Genomic DNA, 21,989 nt, shown 5'->3' on the forward strand with positions numbered 1-21,989 from the left:
TCCAAATTCATGGAATCGAATTGAACAGATTAGAGTAGGGGAGGTTCGGGTATGGCAGGGTGGAATAGAGTAGAGTAGCATAGAATAAAACAGAAGAGACTAGAAGAGAACAGAACAATACAGAACGAATACAGAAAATAGTAGGCTAGAGTAGCGTAGAGGGAAACAGAGTAGAGTAGAATAGATTCGAACGGAGCTAAATAGAGCCAAACTGAGCCGAATCGTGTCCAAATGGGTTGAATCCAATCCAATCCAATGGATTAGAATAGAGTAGAGTTGGGTAGCATAGGGTAGGGTAGAATAGAGTAGAAAAGAAGAGAACAGCATAGGAAGAAGAAAGAAAATAGAGAAGAGTAGACTAGAGTACGATAGAGTAGGCTCGTGTATAATAGGGTAGACTCGAATACAGCTGAATAGAGCCGAATGGAGTCGAAATGAGAGGAATCACGTCTAATCGATTCGAGTAAATTAGAGTGGTGTAGGCTAGAGTAGAGCAGAATAGTGTAGAATGGTGTGGAATAAATAGAATGGAGTAGAATGGAGTCAAATAGAGACAAAAAGAGTAGAGAAGAGTCGAATAGAGCAGAATAGGGCCGAAAGAGGCGGAATTGAGCAGAATCGAAGCAATTCAAGCCAAACGAACCGAATAGAGCCAAACGGAATAGAATCGAGCTGATTCAAGCTTAATCACGTCGAATCCCGTTCAATGCATCCAATGCAATCCAAACGTCTAGATTAGAGAAGGGGAGAGGAGGGTGGAATAGAATAGAGTAGAGTAGAGTAGACTAGAAGAGATTAGAACAGAATAGAAGGAATAGAATAGAGTAGAAAAGAGTAGGGTCGAATAGACTCGAATAGAGTCGATTAGAGACGAATAGGCCAAATAGAGACGAATAGAGAAAACAGAGCTGAATGGAGCCGAATCGAGACGTAAAGGAGCCATATAGAGCCGATTCGCACCTAATCGAGCTGAATCAAGCAGAATCACGCCGACTGGCACTGAATAGCGTCGAATCACATCGAATCACGTCGAATCGCATCAAATCACATCGTTTTGTGTCGGACCGGGTCGAATCGCTTCGTATCGCATCGGATTGCATCGAATGTCGTCGAATCACGACGAATCACGCCCCATCACGTCCAATAACTTCGAATTGCGTCCAATCTCCTAGAATTCTGCTGAATCACGTCGAATCGTATGGAATCTCGCCTAATCTCTTTGAATCCCGTCAAATGCCTTCGGACCTTGTCGAATCCCGTCAAATCCTGTCCAATCGCGTCGAAGTGAATCGAATTGAATCAAATAGATTCAAGTAGGGTGGGTTTGGGTGCGGTGCAGTAGGGTTGGGTAGGGCAGGATAGAACAGAGTCCAACAGAATAGGAGAGAACAGAACAGAAGAGAAAGAATCCAGCAGAATAGAATAGAGTAGGAAAGAGTCAGATAGTGCAGAACATAGCCGAATTGAGGCGAATGGAGACAAAACAAGATGAATCGCGTTGAATCGCTTCGAATCGGGTCAAATCGAATCCATTCGAATAGATTAGGGTAGGGAAGGGTAGACGAGAATAGAGGAGAATAGTGCAGAATGGTGTGGAATGGATTAGAACGGAGCCGACTAGAGACGAATAGAGTAGAAAAGAGTCGAATAGAGCATAGTTGGGCCGAATAGGGCCAAAGAGGGCCTAATCGAGCAGAATCCAGCAGAATCGATGCCATTGGAGCTGAATGGAGCAAAATGGAGCCCAATCGAACCGACTCGAAGCGAATTGACCTGATTCAAGCCTAATCGGGTCGAATGGCGTGAAAATGCGATGACTCGAACGGAATCAAAGATTAGAGAAGGGGAGGGGAGCGGCTGGGAGGGTAGAACAGAATAGAATAGAACAGTACATAATAGAAGGAAGAGAAGATAGCACAGTACGGTAGAGCAGAGAAGAGTAGAGTCGAATAGAGTGAAATAGTGCAGAATAGAGCTGAATAGAGCCAATTCTAGCCGAATCGAGCCCAATGGAAACAAAACGTGATGAATCGCGTCGAATAGCGTCCCATCGAATCCATTAGAATAGATTAGAGTAGGGTAGGGTAGAACAGAATAGAGTAGAATGGAGTCGAATGGAGTTCCATAGAGAAAACTAGAGTAGAAAAGAGTCGAATCGAGCCGAATAAGGCTCAACCAAGTCGAATTGAGTTGAAACAAGCCGAATCGAAGTGATTCAAGCCAAATCGAGCTGAATCGAGCTGATGGTGCCGAATGAGCCGATTCAAGCCTCATCGCGTCCAATCACATTGAAATGCTTTGAATCGAATCCAATTGAATAGATTCAAAAAGGTTAGGGTAGGGTGGTTTTTGCTAGGGTAGACTAGGGTAGACGAAAGTAGACTAGAGTAGAGTAGACAAGAGAAGTCTAGAGTAGTAGCCTAGACAAGACAGCTGGACTAGTCAGACTAGTGGTATAGATCAGTAGGCTAGACAACTAGCCTTGAAGAGTACCCTTGCCCTGACAAGTACCCTAAATTCTGAATCTGAACTACTCCCCTTGCCTTAACTAGTATCCTGAACTAGTAGCCTTGTCTGAACTAGTACCCTTAACTAGTAGCCTTGCCTTAATAGTCTTAATGTCTACCCTTGCCTTACCAGTACCCTGAACTAGTAGCCCTGCCTTAACTAGTACCCTGGCCTTCACCAGTAGCCTTCACTAGTACCCTGGCCTTCACTAGTAGCCTTGCCTCAACTAGTACCCTTCACTAGTACCCTCGCATGAACTAGTTGTCTTAACTAGTACCTGGCCTTCTCAGTCCCCATAAGTCCTACCCTGGCCTTAACCAGCTGCCTTAACTGGTACCCTGGCCTTAACTCGTAGTATGCACTTGTACCCTTGAATCCACTGGTAGCCTAAACTAGTCGTCTTGCCTTAAGTAGTAGCCTTCACTTGGACCTTGCCTGAACTAGTATCCTTAACTAGTACCTGTGCCTTAAGTAGTACTCTGAACTAGTACAGCGGCCATAACGAGTAGCCTGAACTAGTAGCCTTGTCTGAATTAGTACCCTGAACTTGTAGCCTTGCTTTAAGTAATAGTCTTAACATCTGCCCTTGCCTTACTAGTACCCTTAACTAGTGGCCAAGCCTTCCCTACTACCCCTAACTAGTAGCCTTGCCTTAACTAGTACCCTTGCCTTAACCAGTTGCCTTAACTAGGACCCTGGCCTTAACTAGAAATATCAACTTGTAAACTTGCATCAAAGAGTAGCCTTAACTAGGACTCTTGCCTTAAGTAGTGGGCTGAACTAGTACTCGTGCCTTAGCTAGTACTCTTAACTAGTACAGTGCCCCTAACTCGTATCCTGAACTAGTAGCCTTCTCTTAACTAGTACCCTTACCTAGTAGCCTTGCCTTCACTGGTACCCTGGCCTTCTCCAGTAGCCTTAACTCAGACCCTGGCCTTCACTGGCAGCCTTTAGTAGTACCCTTAACTAGTACCCTCGCATTCACTAGTAGTCTGAACTAGCACTATGGCCGTATCAGTACCCAGAACTACTACCCTTGCCGTAACCAGTTGCCTTTAGTAGTACCCTGGCCTTAACTAGTAGTATTCACTTGTATTCTTGCATCAACTAGTAGCCTTAACTAGGACTCTTGCCTTAAGCAGTGGCCTGAATTTGTACCTTGCCTTAACTAGCAGCCTTAACTAGCACCCGTGCCTTTACTAGTACTCTTAACTAGTACAGTGCCCCTAACTAGTCTCCTGAACTGGTAGCCTTGTCCTAACTAGTACCCTTAACCAGGAGCCTTGCCTTAAGGAATAGTCTTAATGGCTACCCTTGCCTCAACAAGTCCCCTTAACTAGTACCCTTGCATTAACTAGTAGCCTGGCCTTATCGGTACCCATAACTACTACCCTTGCCTTAACCAGTTGCCTTAACTAGCACCCTGGACTTAGCCAGTAGTATGAACATGTACCCTTGCATCGACTAGTAGACAACACTAGTACTCTTTCCTGAAGTAGTGGCCTAAACTCGTTCCTTGCCTTCCTAGTAGCCTTAACTAGTACTCTGAACTAGTACAGTGGCCCTAACTAGTATTCTGAACTAGAAGCCTTGTGGTAACTAGTACCCCTAACGAGTCACCTTGCCTTAAGGAACAGTCTTAACGTCTACCCTTGCCTTACTAGTCCTCTTAACTAGTAGCCAAACCTTAACTAGTACCCTGAAGTAGTAGCCTTGCATGGACTAGTAGCCCAGCCTTAACTAGTACCCTGGCCGTCACTAGGACCCTTGCCTCAACTAGTACCCTGGCATTAACTAGTAGTCTTAACTAGTACCCTGGCCTTATCGCTACCCATAGCTACTACCCTTGCCTTGACCAGTTGCCTTAACTAGTACCCGGGCCTTAATTAGTAGTATGAACTTGTACCCTTGCATCAACTAGTAGCCTAAACTAATACGCTTGCCTGAAGTAGTAGCCTTCACTTGTACCTTGCCTTCCTAGTAGCCTTAACTAGTACCCGTCCATTAACTAGTACTCTTAACTAGTACAGTGGCCCTAACTAGTAGCCCGAACTAGTCCCCTTGCCTTAGGTAGTCCCTTTTCCAAACTAGTACCCTTCTTGAGTACCCCTTTTTTTATGGAGTAGGGTATGGTCCAGTAGGGTGTCATAAGGTAGGGTAGCATACGGTAGAACAGAGAAAACAGAATCCAATAGAATAGAAGAGGATAAGTCAGGATAGCTTAGTTTCGTGTAGGGTATGGTAGAGTAGCATAGGATGGAATAGAGAAAAGAGAAAACGAGAATCCAATACAACAGAATCGAAAAGAAGAGACTAGATGAGGAAAGACTAGGGCGGGATAGGGTTCTGTCGAATAGAAGAGCGTAGAATGGTGTGGAATGGAGTCAAATGCAGTCAAACCGAGATGAATCGACTAGAAAAGAGTCGAATAGAGCGGAATAGCACCGAATAGGGACGTATAGGGCTGAGTCGAGCCCAATCGAGCCCAATCGAGCCCGATCAAGTCAAATCGACCAGATTCGAGCTGAATGGAGCTGAATGGAGCTGGAATGAGCCAAATAGAGACACAGAAAATGAGCCAAGCTAGATCGAGCCAAATCGCACCTAATCACACCCTATTGCATCGAATCTCGTCGAAGTCCATCCAATCCCACCAAAACCCATTGAATCTCATGAAATCTCACCGAATCCCGTCCAATTGTGTCCAATCGGGTCGAATCGAATGCAATCGAATTCAATAGAACAGCTTAGAGTAGTGTAGGTTAGGCTGGGATTCAATAGGGTAGGGCACAGAGGAATAGACTAGAGAAGCATAGAGTAGAAGAGAAGAGAATACAAAGAGTAGAATGGAGTAGAGTGGAGTAGAATAGTCAGAGTCGAGTAGTGCAGAATAGAGATGAATAGATCCAATTCGAGCTGAATCGAGTCGAATGGAGAGGAAATGAGACAAATCTCCATGAATCGAATAGATTAGAGTAGAGTAGGGTGGGGGAGAAGAGAATAGAATAGTGTAGAATGGAGTCGAACAGAGTAGAATGGTGTGGAATGGAGTCGAATGGAGCCAAATAGAGACGAATAAAGTAGAAAAGAGTTGAATAGAGCTGAACAGGGCCGGATAAGTTTGGGTCGAGCCTAATGATGCTGAATCGAGCAGAATCGAGCCAAATTGACCCGATTCGAGCCAAATCGAGCTAAATCAAGCCAATTCAAGCCTAATCCCATGGAATCGCCTTGAAAGGCATTGAATCGAATCGATTAGAGTAGAGGAGGGTAGAGTAGGAGGGGTTAGACTAAAACAGAACAGAACACAAGAGAAAGAATCGAATAGAATGAAGTAGAGACGAGTACAGTAGAATAGAGTCCAATAGAGTTGAATAGAGCCAAAGAGAGCTGAATGCAGCCGAATCCACCAAATTCGAGGTGAATCGAGAAGAATCATGTCGAATCGCGTTGAAAAGTGTCGAATCCAATCCAATAGTTTAGTGTAGGGCAGGTAAGATGAGGGTAGGGTAGGGTAGAAAAGAATAGATTAGAATAGACCAGAAAGAATAGAGAAGAGTAGACTAGAGTCAAATCGAGTCAAATCCTGCCGAAAAGAGCCGAATAGAGAGGAAAAGGGCCAAGTCCAACCGAATCGAGTTGAATTCGCACAAAAAGGAGCTGATTCGAGCCGATAGGACCTGAATCAGGTCGAATCCCGTTCAAGTCTGTTGAATAGAACAGATTGCAGTAGGCTAAGTTAGAGTAGGGTAGGATAGACCAAAATGCAGTAGAACAGAACAGGATAGAAGAGAACTGAAAGACTAGAATAGGGTCGAGTAGTGCAGAGTCTAGAAGAATAGAGTTGAATATTGCCGACTAGAGCAAAATAGAGCCCCAAAGACCCAACGTGATAGAAATCAAGATGAATGGCGCCGAATCCCGCGGAATCATGCTGGATCGCGTCGAATCCCGTTGAATTGCATTGAATCCCATCCATTCAAGTCCAATCCAATCGAATCGATTAGAATAGACTAGAGAAGGGTAGAGTACAAGACAATAGAATAGAGAAGAATACAGTCGGATGGAGTAGAATGGTGTAGAATGGAGTTGAAAAGAGATAATAGAGTTGAGTAGACTCACAGAGCCATATAGAGTTGAATAGAGCCTATTCAAGCTGAATAGAACTGACCAGGGTGAAATGGAGCCGATTAGAACTGAATCGAACCGATGAGAGCCCAAGAGGGATGAATGGAGTGCAACGGAGCCGATTGGAGCCGAATCGCATCGAAATGCGTGGAATCGAATCCAGTGGAATAGATTAGAGTAGGGTTGGTTAAAATAGAGTAGAAGAGAATTGAACACAGTAAAAGAGAATAAAAAGAATACAAGAGAATCGAGTCCAAAAGGTTAGAGCAGAGCAGAATAGTGTAGAGTAGAACAGAGTCGAATAGAGTCGAAGCGAGCCAAATGGAGAAGAAACAAGGCAAATCGCGTTGAATCCCCTCGAACCAATTCCAGTCAATTAGGGTAGGGTAGAGTAAAATAGTGTTGAGTGGAGTAGAATGCTGTGCAACGCAATCGAATGGAGTCGAAAGGAGTAGAAAAGAGCCGAATAGAGCCGAATAGTGCTGAAGAGGGCCGAAGAGGGCCGAATCGAGCTGAATTGAGCCAAATCCAGTAAATCGAGCCTAATGGAGCCGAATTGAGCCTAATCCAGTTGAATCGACACTCTTCGAGCCAAATGGAGCCGAATGGACATGAATCGAACCAATTCGACCTGAATCGTGTCCAAATTCATGGAATCGAATTGAACAGATTAGAGTAGGGGAGGTTCGGGTATGGCAGGGTGGAATAGAGTAGAGTAGCATAGAATAAAACAGAAGAGACTAGAAGAGAACAGAACAATACAGAACGAATACAGAAAATAGTAGGCTAGAGTAGCGTAGAGGGAAACAGAGTAGAGTAGAATAGATTCGAACGGAGCTAAATAGAGCCAAACTGAGCCGAATCGTGTCCAAATGGGTTGAATCCAATCCAATCCAATGGATTAGAATAGAGTAGAGTTGGGTAGCATAGGGTAGGGTAGAATAGAGTAGAAAAGAAGAGAACAGCATAGGAAGAAGAAAGAAAATAGAGAAGAGTAGACTAGAGTACGATAGAGTAGGCTCGTGTATAATAGGGTAGACTCGAATACAGCTGAATAGAGCCGAATGGAGTCGAAATGAGAGGAATCACGTCTAATCGATTCGAGTAAATTAGAGTGGTGTAGGCTAGAGTAGAGCAGAATAGTGTAGAATGGTGTGGAATAAATAGAATGGAGTAGAATGGAGTCAAATAGAGACAAAAAGAGTAGAGAAGAGTCGAATAGAGCAGAATAGGGCCGAAAGAGGCGGAATTGAGCAGAATCGAAGCAATTCAAGCCAAACGAACCGAATAGAGCCAAACGGAATAGAATCGAGCTGATTCAAGCTTAATCACGTCGAATCCCGTTCAATGCATCCAATGCAATCCAAACGTCTAGATTAGAGAAGGGGAGAGGAGGGTGGAATAGAATAGAGTAGAGTAGAGTAGACTAGAAGAGATTAGAACAGAATAGAAGGAATAGAATAGAGTAGAAAAGAGTAGGGTCGAATAGACTCGAATAGAGTCGATTAGAGACGAATAGGCCAAATAGAGACGAATAGAGAAAACAGAGCTGAATGGAGCCGAATCGAGACGTAAAGGAGCCATATAGAGCCGATTCGCACCTAATCGAGCTGAATCAAGCAGAATCACGCCGACTGGCACTGAATAGCGTCGAATCACATCGAATCACGTCGAATCGCATCAAATCACATCGTTTTGTGTCGGACCGGGTCGAATCGCTTCGTATCGCATCGGATTGCATCGAATGTCGTCGAATCACGACGAATCACGCCCCATCACGTCCAATAACTTCGAATTGCGTCCAATCTCCTAGAATTCTGCTGAATCACGTCGAATCGTATGGAATCTCGCCTAATCTCTTTGAATCCCGTCAAATGCCTTCGGACCTTGTCGAATCCCGTCAAATCCTGTCCAATCGCGTCGAAGTGAATCGAATTGAATCAAATAGATTCAAGTAGGGTGGGTTTGGGTGCGGTGCAGTAGGGTTGGGTAGGGCAGGATAGAACAGAGTCCAACAGAATAGGAGAGAACAGAACAGAAGAGAAAGAATCCAGCAGAATAGAATAGAGTAGGAAAGAGTCAGATAGTGCAGAACATAGCCGAATTGAGGCGAATGGAGACAAAACAAGATGAATCGCGTTGAATCGCTTCGAATCGGGTCAAATCGAATCCATTCGAATAGATTAGGGTAGGGAAGGGTAGACGAGAATAGAGGAGAATAGTGCAGAATGGTGTGGAATGGATTAGAACGGAGCCGACTAGAGACGAATAGAGTAGAAAAGAGTCGAATAGAGCATAGTTGGGCCGAATAGGGCCAAAGAGGGCCTAATCGAGCAGAATCCAGCAGAATCGATGCCATTGGAGCTGAATGGAGCAAAATGGAGCCCAATCGAACCGACTCGAAGCGAATTGACCTGATTCAAGCCTAATCGGGTCGAATGGCGTGAAAATGCGATGACTCGAACGGAATCAAAGATTAGAGAAGGGGAGGGGAGCGGCTGGGAGGGTAGAACAGAATAGAATAGAACAGTACATAATAGAAGGAAGAGAAGATAGCACAGTACGGTAGAGCAGAGAAGAGTAGAGTCGAATAGAGTGAAATAGTGCAGAATAGAGCTGAATAGAGCCAATTCTAGCCGAATCGAGCCCAATGGAAACAAAACGTGATGAATCGCGTCGAATAGCGTCCCATCGAATCCATTAGAATAGATTAGAGTAGGGTAGGGTAGAACAGAATAGAGTAGAATGGAGTCGAATGGAGTTCCATAGAGAAAACTAGAGTAGAAAAGAGTCGAATCGAGCCGAATAAGGCTCAACCAAGTCGAATTGAGTTGAAACAAGCCGAATCGAAGTGATTCAAGCCAAATCGAGCTGAATCGAGCTGATGGTGCCGAATGAGCCGATTCAAGCCTCATCGCGTCCAATCACATTGAAATGCTTTGAATCGAATCCAATTGAATAGATTCAAAAAGGTTAGGGTAGGGTGGTTTTTGCTAGGGTAGACTAGGGTAGACGAAAGTAGACTAGAGTAGAGTAGACAAGAGAAGTCTAGAGTAGTAGCCTAGACAAGACAGCTGGACTAGTCAGACTAGTGGTATAGATCAGTAGGCTAGACAACTAGCCTTGAAGAGTACCCTTGCCCTGACAAGTACCCTAAATTCTGAATCTGAACTAGTACCCTTGCCTTAACTAGTATCCTGAACTAGTAGCCTTGTCTGAACTAGTACCCTTAACTAGTAGCCTTGCCTTAATAGTCTTAATGTCTACCCTTGCCTTACCAGTACCCTGAACTAGTAGCCCTGCCTTAACTAGTACCCTGGCCTTCACCAGTAGCCTTCACTAGTACCCTGGCCTTCACTAGTAGCCTTGCCTCAACTAGTACCCTTCACTAGTACCCTCGCATGAACTAGTTGTCTTAACTAGTACCTGGCCTTCTCAGTCCCCATAAGTCCTACCCTGGCCTTAACCAGCTGCCTTAACTGGTACCCTGGCCTTAACTCGTAGTATGCACTTGTACCCTTGAATCCACTGGTAGCCTAAACTAGTCGTCTTGCCTTAAGTAGTAGCCTTCACTTGGACCTTGCCTGAACTAGTATCCTTAACTAGTACCTGTGCCTTAAGTAGTACTCTGAACTAGTACAGCGGCCATAACGAGTAGCCTGAACTAGTAGCCTTGTCTGAATTAGTACCCTGAACTTGTAGCCTTGCTTTAAGTAATAGTCTTAACATCTGCCCTTGCCTTACTAGTACCCTTAACTAGTGGCCAAGCCTTCCCTACTACCCCTAACTAGTAGCCTTGCCTTAACTAGTACCCTTGCCTTAACCAGTTGCCTTAACTAGGACCCTGGCCTTAACTAGAAATATCAACTTGTAAACTTGCATCAAAGAGTAGCCTTAACTAGGACTCTTGCCTTAAGTAGTGGGCTGAACTAGTACTCGTGCCTTAGCTAGTACTCTTAACTAGTACAGTGCCCCTAACTCGTATCCTGAACTAGTAGCCTTCTCTTAACTAGTACCCTTACCTAGTAGCCTTGCCTTCACTGGTACCCTGGCCTTCTCCAGTAGCCTTAACTCAGACCCTGGCCTTCACTGGCAGCCTTAAGTAGTACCCTTAACTAGTACCCTCGCATTCACTAGTAGTCTGAACTAGTACCCTGGCCGTATCAGTACCCAGAACTACTACCCTTGCCGTAACCAGTTGCCTTAAGTAGTACCCTGGCCTTAACTAGTAGTATTCACTTGTATTCTTGCATCAACTAGTAGCCTTAACTAGGACTCTTGCCTTAAGCAGTGGCCTGAATTTGTACCTTGCCTTAACTAGCAGCCTTAACTAGCACCCGTGCCTTTACTAGTACTCTTAACTAGTACAGTGCCCCTAACTAGTCTCCTGAACTGGTAGCCTTGTCCTAACTAGTACCCTTAACCAGGAGCCTTGCCTTAAGGAATAGTCTTAATGGCTACCCTTGCCTCAACAAGTCCCCTTCACTAGTACCCTTGCATTAACTAGTAGCCTGGCCTTATCGGTACCCATAACTACTACCCTTGCCTTAACCAGTTGCCTTAACTAGCACCCTGGACTTAGCCAGTAGTATGAACATGTACCCTTGCATCGACTAGTCGACAACACGAGTACTCTTGCCTGAAGTAGTGGCCTAAACTCGTTCCTTGCCTTCCTAGTAGCCTTAACTAGTACTCTGAACTAGTACAGTGGCCCTAACTAGTATTCTGAACTAGAAGCCTTGTGGTAACTAGTACCCCTAACGAGTCACCTTGCCTTAAGGAACAGTCTTAACGTCTACCCTTGCCTTACTAGTCCTCTTAACTAGTAGCCAAACCTTAACTAGTACCCTGAAGTAGTAGCCTTGCATGGACTAGTAGCCCAGCCTTAACTAGTACCCTGGCCGTCACTAGGACCCTTGCCTCAACTAGTACCCTGGCATTAACTAGTAGTCTTAACTAGTACCCTGGCCTTATCGCTACCCATAGCTACTACCCTTGCCTTGACCAGTTGCCTTAACTAGTACCCGGGCCTTAATTAGTAGTATGAACTTGTACCCTTGCATCAACTAGTAGCCTAAACTAATACGCTTGCCTGAAGTAGTAGCCTTCACTTGTACCTTGCCTTCCTAGTAGCCTTAACTAGTACCCGTCCATTAACTAGTACTCTTAACTAGTACAGTGGCCCTAACTAGTAGCCCGAACTAGTCCCCTTGCCTTAGGTAGTCCCTTTTCCAAACTAGTACCCTTCTTGAGTACCCCTTTTTTTATGGAGTAGGGTATGGTCCAGTAGGGTGTCATAAGGTAGGGTAGCATACGGTAGAACAGAGAAAACAGAATCCAATAGAATAGAAGAGGATAAGTCAGGATAGCTTAGTTTCGTGTAGGGTATGGTAGAGTAGCATAGGATGGAATAGAGAAAAGAGAAAACGAGAATCCAATACAACAGAATCGAAAAGAAGAGACTAGATGAGGAAAGACTAGGGCGGGATAGGGTTCTGTCGAATAGAAGAGCGTAGAATGGTGTGGAATGGAGTCAAATGCAGTCAAACCGAGATGAATCGACTAGAAAAGAGTCGAATAGAGCGGAATAGCACCGAATAGGGACGTATAGGGCTGAGTCGAGCCCAATCGAGCCCAATCGAGCCCGATCAAGTCAAATCGACCAGATTCGAGCTGAATGGAGCTGAATGGAGCTGGAATGAGCCAAATAGAGACACAGAAAATGAGCCAAGCTAGATCGAGCCAAATCGCACCTAATCACATCCTATTGCATCGAATCTCGTCGAAGTCCATCCAATCCCACCAAAACCCATTGAATCTCATGAAATCTCACCGAATCCCGTCCAATTGTGTCCAATCGGGTCGAATCGAATGCAATCGAATTCAATAGAACAGCTTAGAGTAGTGTAGGTTAGGCTGGGATTCAATAGGGTAGGGCACAGAGGAATAGACTAGAGAAGCATAGAGTAGAAGAGAAGAGAATACAAAGAGTAGAATGGAGTAGAGTGGAGTAGAATAGTCAGAGTCGAGTAGTGCAGAATAGAGATGAATAGATCCAATTCGAGCTGAATCGAGTCGAATGGAGAGGAAATGAGACAAATCTCCATGAATCGAATAGATTAGAGTAGAGTAGGGTGGGGGAGAAGAGAATAGAATAGTGTAGAATGGAGTCGAACAGAGTAGAATGGTGTGGAATGGAGTCGAATGGAGCCAAATAGAGACGAATAAAGTAGAAAAGAGTTGAATAGAGCTGAACAGGGCCGGATAAGTTTGGGTCGAGCCTAATGATGCTGAATCGAGCAGAATCGAGCCAAATTGACCCGATTCGAGCCAAATCGAGCTAAATCAAGCCAATTCAAGCCTAATCCCATGGAATCGCCTTGAAAGGCATTGAATCGAATCGATTAGAGTAGAGGAGGGTAGAGTAGGAGGGGTTAGACTAAAACAGAACAGAACACAAGAGAAAGAATCGAATAGAATGAAGTAGAGACGAGTACAGTAGAATAGAGTCCAATAGAGTTGAATAGAGCCAAAGAGAGCTGAATGCAGCCGAATCCACCAAATTCGAGGTGAATCGAGAAGAATCATGTCGAATCGCGTTGAAAAGTGTCGAATCCAATCCAATAGTTTAGTGTAGGGCAGGTAAGATGAGGGTAGGGTAGGGTAGAAAAGAATAGATTAGAATAGACCAGAAAGAATAGAGAAGAGTAGACTAGAGTCAAATCGAGTCAAATCCTGCCGAAAAGAGCCGAATAGAGAGGAAAAGGGCCAAGTCCAACCGAATCGAGTTGAATTCGCACAAAAAGGAGCTGATTCGAGCCGATAGGACCTGAATCAGGTCGAATCCCGTTCAAGTCTGTTGAATAGAATAGAACAGATTGCAGTAGGCTAAGTTAGAGTAGGGTAGGATAGACCAAAATGCAGTAGAACAGAACAGGATAGAAGAGAACTGAAAGACTAGAATAGGGTCGAGTAGTGCAGAGTCTAGAAGAATAGAGTTGAATATTGCCGACTAGAGCAAAATAGAGCCCAAAAGACCCAACGTGATAGAAATCAAGATGAATGGCGCCGAATCCCGCGGAATCATGCTGGATCGCGTCGAATCCCGTTGAATTGCATTGAATCCCATCCATTCAAGTCCAATCCAATCGAATCGATTAGAACAGACTAGAGAAGGGTAGAGTACAAGACAATAGAATAGAGAAGAATACAGTCGGATGGAGTAGAATGGTGTAGAATGGAGTTGAAAAGAGATAATAGAGTTGAGTAGACTCATAGAGCCATATAGAGTTGAATAGAGCCTATTCAAGCTGAATAGAACTGACCAGGGCGAAATGGAGCCGATTAGAACTGAATCGAACCGATGAGAGCCCAAGAGGGATGAATGGAGTGCAACGGAGCCGATTGGAGCCGAATCGCATCGAAATGCGTGGAATCGAATCCAGTGGAATAGATTAGAGTAGGGTTGGTTAAAATAGAGTAGAAGAGAATTGAACACAGTAAAAGAGAATAAAAAGAATACAAGAGAATCGAGTCCAAAAGGTTAGAGCAGAGCAGAATAGTGTAGAGTAGAACAGAGTCAAATAGAGTCGAAGCGAGCCAAATGGAGAAGAAACAAGGCAAATCGCGTTGAATCCCCTCGAACCAATTCCAGTCAATTAGGGTAGGGTAGAGTAAAATAGTGTTGAGTGGAGTAGAATGCTGTGCAACGCAATCGAATGGAGTCGAAAGGAGTCGAAAAGAGCCGAATAGAGCCGAATAGTGCTGAAGAGGGCCGAAGAGGGCCGAATCGAGCTGAATTGAGCTGAATTGAGCCAAATCCAGTAAATCGAGCCTAATGGAGCCGAATTGAGCCTAATCCAGTTGAATCGACACTCTTCGAGCCAAATGGAGCCGAATGGACATGAATCGAACCAATTCGACCTGAATCGTGTCCAAATTCATGGAATCGAATTGAACAGATTAGAGTAGGGGAGGTTCGGGTATGGCAGGGTGGAATAGAGTAGAGTAGCATAGAATAAAACAGAAGAGACTAGAAGAGAACAGAACAATACAGAACGAATACAGAAAATAGTAGGCTAGAGTAGCGTAGAGGGAAACAGAGTAGAGTAGAATAGATTCGAACGGAGCTAAATAGAGCCAAACTGAGCCGAATCGTGTCCAAATGGGTTGAATCCAATCCAATCCAATGGATTAGAATAGAGTAGAGTTGGGTAGCATAGGGTAGGGTAGAATAGAGTAGAAAAGAAGAGAACAGCATAGGAAGAAGAAAGAAAATAGAGAAGAGTAGACTAGAGTACGATAGAGTAGGCTCGTGTATAATAGGGTAGACTCGAATACAGCTGAATAGAGCCGAATGGAGTCGAAATGAGAGGAATCACGTCTAATCGATTCGAGTAAATTAGAGTGGTGTAGGCTAGAGTAGAGCAGAATAGTGTAGAATGGTGTGGAATAAATAGAATGGAGTAGAATGGAGTCAAATAGAGACAAAAAGAGTAGAGAAGAGTCGAATAGAGCAGAATAGGGCCGAAAGAGGCGGAATTGAGCAGAATCGAAGCAATTCAAGCCAAACGAACCGAATAGAGCCAAACGGAATAGAATCGAGCTGATTCAAGCTTAATCACGTCGAATCCCGTTCAATGCATCCAATGCAATCCAAACGTCTAGATTAGAGAAGGGGAGAGGAGGGTGGAATAGAATAGAGTAGAGTAGACTAGAAGAGATTAGAACAGAATAGAAGGAATAGAATAGAGTAGAAAAGAGTAGGGTCGAATAGACTCGAATAGAGTCGATTAGAGACGAATAGGCCAAATAGAGACGAATAGAGAAAACAGAGCTGAATGGAGCCGAATCGAGACGTAAAGGAGCCATATAGAGCCGATTCGCACCTAATCGAGCTGAATCAAGCAGAATCACGCCGACTGGCACTGAATAGCGTCGAATCACATCGAATCACGTCGAATCGCATCAAATCACATCGTTTTGTGTCGGACCGGGTCGAATCGCTTCGTATCGCATCGGATTGCATCGAATGTCGTCGAATCACGACGAATCACGCCCCATCACGTCCAATAACTTCGAATTGCGTCCAATCTCCTAGAATTCTGCTGAATCACGTCGAATCGTATGGAATCTCGCCTAATCTCTTTGAATCCCGTCAAATGCCTTCGGACCTTGTCGAATCCCGTCAAATCCTGTCCAATCGCGTCGAAGTGAATCGAATTGAATCAAATAGATTCAAGTAGGGTGGGTTTGGGTGCGCTGCAGTAGGGTTGGGTAGGGCAGGATAGAACAGAGTCCAACAGAATAGGAGAGAACAGAACAGAAGAGAAAGAATCCAGCAGAATAGAATAGAGTAGGAAAGAGTCAGATAGTGCAGAACATAGCCGAATTGAGGCGAATGGAGACAAAACAAGATGAATCGCGTTGAATCGCTTCGAATCGGGTCAAATCGAATCCATTCGAATAGATTAGGGTAGGGAAGGGTAGACGAGAATAGAGGAGAATAGTGCAGAATGGTGTGGAATGGATTAGAACGGAGCCGACTCGAGACGAATAGAGTAGAAAAGAGTCGAATAGAGCATAGTTGGGCCGAATAGGGCCAAAGAGGGCCTAATCGAGCAGAATCCAGCAGAATCGATGCCATTGGAGCTGAATGGAGCCAAATGGAGCCCAATCGAACCGACTCGAAGCGAATTGACCTGATTCAAGCCTAATCGGGTCGAATGGCGTGAAAATGCGATGACTCGAACGGAATCAAAGATTAGAGAAGGGGAGGGGAGCGGCTGGGAGGGTAGAACAGAATAGAATAGAACAGTACATAATAGAAGGAAGAGAAGATAGCACAGTACGGTAGAGCAGAGAAGAGTAGAGTCGAATAGAGTGAAATAGTGCAGAATAGAGCTGAATAGAGCCAATTCTAGCCGAATCGAGCCCAATGGAAACAAAACGTGATGAATCGCGTCGAATAGCGTCCCATCGAATCCATTAGAATAGATTAGAGTAGGGTAGGGTAGAACAGAATAGAGTAGAATGGAGTCGAATGGAGTTCCATAGAGAAAACTAGAGTAGAAAAGAGTCGAATCGAGCCGAATAAGGCTCAACCAAGTCGAATTGAGTTGAAACAAGCCGAATCGAAGTGATTCAAGCCAAATCGAGCTGAATCGAGCTGATGGTGCCGAATGAGCCGATTCAAGCCTCATCGCGTCCAATCACATTGAAATGCTTTGAATCGAATCCAATTGAATAGATTCAAAAAGGTTAGGGTAGGGTGGTTTTTGCTAGGGTAGACTAGGGTAGACGAAAGTAGACTAGAGTAGAGTAGACAAGAGAAGTCTAGAGTAGTAGCCTAGACAAGACAGCTGGACTAGTCAGACTAGTGGTATAGATCAGTAGGCTAGACAACTAGCCTTGAAGAGTACCCTTGCCCTGACAAGTACCCTAAATTCTGAATCTGAACTAGTACCCTTGCCTTAACTAGTATCCTGAACTAGTAGCCTTGTCTGAACTAGTACCCTTAACTAGTAGCCTTGCCTTAATAGTCTTAATGTCTACCCTTGCCTTACCAGTACCCTGAACTAGTAGCCCTGCCTTAACTAGTACCCTGGCCTTCACCAGTAGCCTTCACTAGTACCCTGGCCTTCACTAGTAGCCTTGCCTCAACTAGTACCCTTCACTAGTACCCTCGCATGAACTAGTTGTCTTAACTAGTACCTGGCCTTCTCAGTCCCCATAAGTCCTACCCTGGCCTTAACCAGCTGCCTTAACTGGTACCCTGGCCTTAACTCGTAGTATGCACTTGTACCCTTGAATCCACTGGTAGCCTAAACTAGTCGTCTTGCCTTAAGTAGTAGCCTTCACTTGGACCTTGCCTGAACTAGTATCCTTAACTAGTACCTGTGCCTTAAGTAGTACTCTGAACTAGTACAGCGGCCATAACGAGTAGCCTGAACTAGTAGCCTTGTCTGAATTAGTACCCTGAACTTGTAGCCTTGCTTTAAGTAATAGTCTTAACATCTGCCCTTGCCTTACTAGTACCCTTAACTAGTGGCCAAGCCTTCCCTACTACCCCTAACTAGTAGCCTTGCCTTAACTAGTACCCTTGCCTTAACCAGTTGCCTTAACTAGGACCCTGGCCTTAACTAGAAATATCAACTTGTAAACTTGCATCAAAGAGTAGCCTTAACTAGGACTCTTGCCTTAAGTAGTGGGCTGAACTAGTACTCGTGCCTTAGCTAGTACTCTTAACTAGTACAGTGCCCCTAACTCGTATCCTGAACTAGTAGCCTTCTCTTAACTAGTACCCTTACCTAGTAGCCTTGCCTTCACTGGTACCCTGGCCTTCTCCAGTAGCCTTAACTCAGACCCTGGCCTTCACTGGCAGCCTTAAGTAGTACCCTTAACTAGTACCCTCGCATTCACTAGTAGTCTGAACTAGTACCCTGGCCGTATCAGTACCCAGAACTACTACCCTTGCCGTAACCAGTTGCCTTAACTAGTACCCTGGCCTTAACTAGTAGTATTCACTTGTATTCTTGCATCAACTAGTAGCCTTAACTAGGACTCTTGCCTTAAGCAGTGGCCTGAATTTGTACCTTGCCTTAACTAGCAGCCTTAACTAGCACCCGTGCCTTTACTAGTACTCTTAACTAGTACAGTGCCCCTAACTAGTCTCCTGAACTGGTAGCCTTGTCCTAACTAGTACCCTTAACCAGGAGCCTTGCCTTAAGGAATAGTCTTAATGGCTACCCTTGCCTCAACAAGTCCCCTTAACTAGTACCCTTGCATTAACTAGTAGCCTGGCCTTATCGGTACCCATAACTACTACCCTTGCCTTAACCAGTTGCCTTAACTAGCACCCTGGACTTAGCCAGTAGTATGAACATGTACCCTTGCATCGACTAGTCGACAACACGAGTACTCTTGCCTGAAGTAGTGGCCTAAACTCGTTCCTTGCCTTCCTAGTAGCCTTAACTAGTACTCTGAACTAGTACAGTGGCCCTAACTAGTATTCTGAACTAGAAGCCTTGTGGTAACTAGTACCCCTAACGAGTCACCTTGCCTTAAGGAACAGTCTTAACGTCTACCCTTGCCTTACTAGTCCTCTTAACTAGTAGCCAAACCTTAACTAGTACCCTGAAGTAGTAGCCTTGCATGGACTAGTAGCCCAGCCTTAACTAGTACCCTGGCCGTCACTAGGACCCTTGCCTCAACTAGTACCCTGGCATTAACTAGTAGTCTTAACTAGTACCCTGGCCTTATCGCTACCCATAGCTACTACCCTTGCCTTGACCAGTTGCCTTAACTAGTACCCGGGCCTTAATTAGTAGTATGAACTTGTACCCTTGCATCAACTAGTAGCCTAAACTAATACGCTTGCCTGAAGTAGTAGCCTTCACTTGTACCTTGCCTTCCTAGTAGCCTTAACTAGTACCCGTCCATTAACTAGTACTCTTAACTAGTACAGTGGCCCTAACTAGTAGCCCGAACTAGTCCCCTTGCCTTAGGTAGTCCCTTTTCCAAACTAGTACCCTTCTTGAGTACCCCTTTTTTTATGGAGTAGGGTATGGTCCAGTAGGGTGTCATAAGGTAGGGTAGCATACGGTAGAACAGAGAAAACAGAATCCAATAGAATAGAAGAGGATAAGTCAGGATAGCTTAGTTTCGTGTAGGGTATGGTAGAGTAGCATAGGATGGAATAGAGAAAAGAGAAAACGAGAATCCAATACAACAGAATCGAAAAGAAGAGACTAGATGAGGAAAGACTAGGGCGGGATAGGGTTCTGTCGAATAGAAGAGCGTAGAATGGTGTGGAATGGAGTCAAATGCAGTCAAACCGAGATGAATCGACTAGAAAAGAGTCGAATAGAGCGGAATAGCACCGAATAGGGACGTATAGGGCTGAGTCGAGCCCAATCGAGCCCAATCGAGCCCGATCAAGTCAAATCGACCAGATTCGAGCTGAATGGAGCTGAATGGAGCTGGAATGAGCCAAATAGAGACACAGAAAATGAGCCAAGCTAGATCGAGCCAAATCGCACCTAATCACACCCTATTGCATCGAATCTCGTCGAAGTCCATCCAATCCCACCAAAACCCATTGAATCTCATGAAATCTCACCGAATCCCGTCCAATTGTGTCCAATCGGGTCGAATCGAATGCAATCGAATTCAATAGAACAGCTTAGAGTAGTGTAGGTTAGGCTGGGATTCAATAGGGTAGGGCACAGAGGAATAGACTAGAGAAGCATAGAGTAGAAGAGAAGAGAATACAAAGAGTAGAATGGAGTAGAGTGGAGTAGAATAGTCAGAGTCGAGTAGTGCAGAATAGAGATGAATAGATCCAATTCGAGCTGAATCGAGTCGAATGGAGAGGAAATGAGACAAATCTCCATGAATCGAATAGATTAGAGTAGAGTAGGGTGGGGGAGAAGAGAATAGAATAGTGTAGAATGGAGTCGAACAGAGTAGAATGGTGTGGAATGGAGTCGAATGGAGCCAAATAGAGACGAATAAAGTAGAAAAGAGTTGAATAGAGCTGAACAGGGCCGGATAAGTTTGGGTCGAGCCTAATGATGCTGAATCGAGCAGAATCGAGCCAAATTGACCCGATTCGAGCCAAATCGAGCTAAATCAAGCCAATTCAAGCCTAATCCCATGGAATCGCCTTGAAAGGCATTGAATCGAATCGATTAGAGTAGAGGAGGGTAGAGTAGGAGGGGTTAGACTAAAACAGAACAGAACACAAGAGAAAGAATCGAATAGAATGAAGTAGAGACGAGTACAGTAGAATAGAGTCCAATAGAGTTGAATAGAGCCAAAGAGAGCTGAATGCAGCCGAATCCACCAAATTCGAGGTGAATCGAGAAGAATCATGTCGAATCGCGTTGAAAAGTGTCGAATCCAATCCAATAGTTTAGTGTAGGGCAGGTAAGATGAGGGTAGGGTAGGGTAGAAAAGAATAGATTAGAATAGACCAGAAAGAATAGAGAAGAGTAGACTAGAGTCAAATCGAGTCAAATCCTGCCGAAAAGAGCCGAATAGAGAGGAAAAGGGCCAAGTCCAACCGAATCGAGTTGAATTCGCACAAAAAGGAGCTGATTCGAGCCGATAGGACCTGAATCAGGTCGAATCCCGTTCAAGTCTGTTGAATAGAATAGAACAGATTGCAGTAGGCTAAGTTAGAGTAGGGTAGGATAGACCAAAATGCAGTAGAACAGAACAGGATAGAAGAGAACTGAAAGACTAGAATAGGGTCGAGTAGTGCAGAGTCTAGAAGAATAGAGTTGAATATTGCCGACTAGAGCAAAATAGAGCCCAAAAGACCCAACGTGATAGAAATCAAGATGAATGGCGCCGAATCCCGCGGAATCATGCTGGATCGCGTCGAATCCCGTTGAATTGCATTGAATCCCATCCATTCAAGTCCAATCCAATCGAATCGATTAGAACAGACTAGAGAAGGGTAGAGTACAAGACAATAGAATAGAGAAGAATACAGTCGGATGGAGTAGAATGGTGTAGAATGGAGTTGAAAAGAGATAATAGAGTTGAGTAGACTCATAGAGCCATATAGAGTTGAATAGAGCCTATTCAAGCTGAATAGAACTGACCAGGGCGAAATGGAGCCGATTAGAACTGAATCGAACCGATGAGAGCCCAAGAGGGATGAATGGAGTGCAACGGAGCCGATTGGAGCCGAATCGCATCGAAATGCGTGGAATCGAATCCAGTGGAATAGATTAGAGTAGGGTTGGTTAAAATAGAGTAGAAGAGAATTGAACACAGTAAAAGAGAATAAAAAGAATACAAGAGAATCGAGTCCAAAAGGTTAGAGCAGAGCAGAATAGTGTAGAGTAGAACAGAGTCAAATAGAGTCGAAGCGAGCCAAATGGAGAAGAAACAAGGCAAATCGCGTTGAATCCCCTCGAACCAATTCCAGTCAATTAGGGTAGGGTAGAGTAAAATAGTGTTGAGTGGAGTAGAATGCTGTGCAACGCAATCGAATGGAGTCGAAAGGAGTCGAAAAGAGCCGAATAGAGCCGAATAGTGCTGAAGAGGGCCGAAGAGGGCCGAATCGAGCTGAATTGAGCTGAATTGAGCCAAATCCAGTAAATCGAGCCTAATGGAGCCGAATTGAGCCTAATCCAGTTGAATCGACACTCTTCGAGCCAAATGGAGCCGAATGGACATGAATCGAACCAATTCGACCTGAATCGTGTCCAAATTCATGGAATCGAATTGAACAGATTAGAGTAGGGGAGGTTCGGGTATGGCAGGGTGGAATAGAGTAGAGTAGCATAGAATAAAACAGAAGAGACTAGAAGAGAACAGAACAATACAGAACGAATACA

Source organism: Loxodonta africana, chromosome 20 (genome assembly GCF_030014295.1).
Source record: "Loxodonta africana isolate mLoxAfr1 chromosome 20, mLoxAfr1.hap2, whole genome shotgun sequence".
Lineage (NCBI taxonomy): Eukaryota > Metazoa > Chordata > Mammalia > Proboscidea > Elephantidae > Loxodonta > Loxodonta africana.